Source organism: Brienomyrus brachyistius, chromosome 4 (genome assembly GCF_023856365.1).
Source record: "Brienomyrus brachyistius isolate T26 chromosome 4, BBRACH_0.4, whole genome shotgun sequence".
In the NCBI taxonomy this organism is placed as follows: domain Eukaryota; kingdom Metazoa; phylum Chordata; class Actinopteri; order Osteoglossiformes; family Mormyridae; genus Brienomyrus; species Brienomyrus brachyistius.
The window spans coordinates 34,919,177-34,923,059 of NC_064536.1; the positions used below are offsets into that span (position 1 = coordinate 34,919,177).

Genomic DNA, 3,883 nt, shown 5'->3' on the forward strand with positions numbered 1-3,883 from the left:
GAGCTCCCTCCGACCCCTCCATCAAAACCGGTCTCTGATCCCGGAGAGGACCCTCTGACGCCTGAGATCTGCACGCTTCTCTCCAGACCCGCTCTATGCCGAGGAATGCTGAATTGTATAAAAGCCACGATAGTGGGCCTTTTACCCTCAGTCATCAGGAAGCATCAGCAGAAAAACTGCTTCGGCTGCGAGGTCGATCATCCCAGTCAGAGGCAACACCCTTGTCTGTTTCCTCCAGGCAGAAATTACTTTTACATACACTTTGACTCTGTGTTGCGTGACCTCTGGACCGACCGGCTGACACCCGCCTTGACCCACGTTCTATCGACCCTGGGCATCCGAGCGGCCGTCAGCAGGTTGGAGGGGGCAGTGGAAGCTATCCTGCACGATCTGCGTGAGGCCCGCAACGGCATGCTGGAAATCAATCGACTGGAACGAGATCTGTTTGGTCAGAACCCCGCACTTAAGCAGATCCTGGAAGAAGAATTTCTGACTCGTTGGGAGGCCCTAGACTAAAACAAAAGCATCTTGTGATGGGGAACGGTATCGGCGGACCCTTACGGCAGTTTATGTTAAATGTTTTTTTAGAAAAAGTTAGTCCACTGTTGTTGCATGCTATTGATAAAAAAAGCGATTGTCGGGATAGGGATGATTATGCTTGTTGCTGCTTTCATAGAGTGTTAATTGAGATTGCTCAAGTCGGAGAAAATTATCAGCGTGGGGTGGATTTACTTACTCGGCTGATGGCAGAGGGAGAAGGGGAATCCCCTGAAAGTCTCATACGCGCCTGTCTATCTTGTATTCCCGACAATGAATTTGACTGTAATCACATTTTTGTATTTTATGCTTTAATCGTAGACGTAGTTGCCTTTAAATTTCATGATGAGCAGCCTTTCGATGTTAATCAGATGCTTTCTACTCTGCATACATGTATCGTTGAAAAAGCCACTATATCCACCTTACTGCCTGTGACATCACTAATCTACCTCAACAACTGTCACAGGTGTAACTAATTGTATGCCTGCATTTTGAAAATGTATATCTTTCACGAATTGTATGCCTGCATTTTGAAAATGTATCTTTCATGAATTGTATAACTGCATTTTGAAAAAAAAAAATATATATATATATCCTTCACTAATTGTATGGCGTTGCAATAAAAAAAAAAAAGAATAAAAAAAAAACTTGAATACCATTGTCTTTTGTAAAGAATAGACAAAAATGTTGAGCAGGGTGGCCGAGTGGTTAAGGCGTTGGACTTAAGATCCAATGGACGTATGTCAGCGTGGGTTCGATCCCCACCCCAGCTAAACTCTTTTGTAAAATATGGGTTAAATGCAGAAAAACACACACACACACAATTTCATTGATGTTCACTCAGTCTGTCAAGAATGACAATAAAAAAAAAGCCCCCCTCCACAGAGAGCTATAAAACGCCGCATCCCCGCTCTCTCCCCACTCAGTCTGTGTGAAAAGCATGTCTGTTGCCAAGACTACAGCTCGCGTCTTGAGCCGTTCGTACTATGACCCCAGCCAGCCGGGGTCATATGGGGGCGTCTCCAGACTACAGAGAGCCGTTCGGCTAGCTACTGGAGAAAGAGTGGGTACTGATGACATCAGAGACTGACTGTCTATGCAAGACAGTTATACTTTACATAAACCGGTTAAAAAGAATTTCCCCAGGAACAGAGTGTTTGTACCGAGAGCCATGTATCAGTGGCAGGCCGATTTATGCGACATGCAAGGCCTGGCCGAGTACAACGACGGGTTAAAATACCTCCTTACGGTGATTGATGTCTTCTCTAAAAGAGCATACACGCGTCCTATAAGAAACAAGACTGGGGTAGTTGTAACCGAGGCCTTTGATTCTATTTTAACCGAGGGGGGCGTCCCCCTTAAGCTACAGACGGATGCCGGTAAGGAGTTTTTAAATCGGACTTTTCAGAAACTTTTAAAAACTCATAAAATCACCCATTTCACTACGGCTAGTGAACTTAAAGCTTCCGTCGTAGAGAGATTTAATCGAACGTTAAAAGAGAGGATGTACAGGTACTTTACGGCTAAAAACACTCGGCGATATGTGGACGTGTTGGACGATCTAATAAAGGGGTACAATCAGTCATTTCACAGCGCTATTAAAATGAAACCTTCCGAGGTCACGCCCGATAATGCTCATCTAGTATTTGATAATCTGTACGGTCCTCTGAAAAAAAAAAGCACACGCCCACGTTTTAAGTTTAACATAGGGGACACTGTGAGAGTCTCCAAGCACAGTCAGATATTTGAAAAAAAGTACGAGCAGACATTTACGGACGAGTACTTTGTCATATGTGAACGTGTACCCAGATCCCCGCCGGTGTATAAATTGAGGGACGTGCGCGGTGAAATACTCGAGGGGACATTCTACGAAGCGGAGCTGCAGAAAATCAAAATATCTCCGAGACGCGCGTTCAAGGTCAAGAAGGTTATAGGCTCAAAGACCGACAAGAAGGGGAAAAAGTGGATCTTAGTACATTGGCAGGGTTGGCCCTCGAGGTTCAATTCGTGGATACCGCGGTCAGACTTGATACAGGTTTAATTTTTTAAAAGAGGAAGAAAAAAAATGGAGGATCGCCCCTCTTTTTACCTCACGCTGCCGTCAAACTCTTGTCTCTCCATCTTCCCCGATAACCAGAGTTCCAATTACACTGTGATGTTATCGCGACCTATAGAGCTACGGGGGACTTACGAGGTAGCGCTGGCTGAAATCATGTATTGTTACACGTGGCGAAATGTTACATACCCGGAAAATAGTTTTGTATTGCGGGATACGGAGGTGGAGGCAAAGAGAGAGGCCGATCCTTTAGTGGATCTGCTTTTCCTTTTTCCTCGGAAAATTAAAGTCAGCTATTATGAATCTCTGAAACAGATTGTGACAGAGATCAACGCTACGTTAAAAAAATTAGGTAGTGAAGTTTCCTTCTCATACAGCGAGATTACGCAAAGGATTAATATAACGGGAAACCAGAAATACAAGATCCAATTTAAACCTACTCTGGCCTACATGCTGGGCTTTGAGCCGGGTCAGTGGTATAACCTAGGAGTAGGAGCTAGCTGGTCAACTTCACCCTACCCGGTTGACATTCACACGGGATTCTACAATATGTACGTCTACTGTAACATCGTGGAACCGCAGCACGTGGGGGAATTTGTAGTCCCGCTGCTCAGAACCGTTAAAATAGACGGTATGTTCGGCGACGTAGTCACTTTACCGTTCCACAAGCTGCACTACGTACCTGTGAACAAGCAGAGCCTACAGAATTTGCATATTGAGATAAAGAACGATCAGAATACTCTGATTAATTTCTCCTACGGAAAAACGATCGTCAAGCTACACTTTTGCCCTGTTTAAAAAAAAATTAAAAAAAAACAATGGCGTACCACAATCCTCAGAGATTTATTACGTATTACACCAGTCAGGCGGGACATGGGCCCCGTGATGTACGGGCGTGGGTTGGGCTCCATGCTCAGTAGGGCTTTTAGATTCGTTTTACCCTTTCTTAAGCGTGGGGTCGATATAGCGAAACCTCATTTGAAATCGGCGGTCAAAGGAATAGGTTCGGATCTCGCCAGCTCTGTAGTCAGCAGCCGTTTTACAAACACAGCTGACCCCAAGCAGGAAGGGTCGGGTCTGCTATTCCTGTCTCGGAGGAGGGGGAGTAGAACGAGAGCCCTTCAGGAAAGTCGTAAAAAAAAAAACCTGGCAGAGCCGTCAGGATTCCCAAGTCTCGACCAGCTAAGAGAAACAAGAAACCCCCCGGGGACATATTTTAAGAGAGAGAGAGAGAGAGAAAACGCCGCGTAATCAAGAATGGCTCGAGCTCACCGCCTCTCGGCCGAATGC

General features: G+C 45.4%; 1 non-coding gene across 1 annotated transcript; it reads left to right on the forward strand.

The window, feature by feature from the left end:
* Nucleotides 1-1,227: 1,227 nt before the first annotated feature.
* On the forward strand, nt 1,228-1,310 carry trnal-uaa (transfer RNA leucine (anticodon UAA)). The gene has a single exon. It is a non-coding gene; the product is annotated as a tRNA-Leu (tRNA).
* The last annotated feature ends 2,573 nt before the right edge of the window (nt 1,311-3,883 follow it).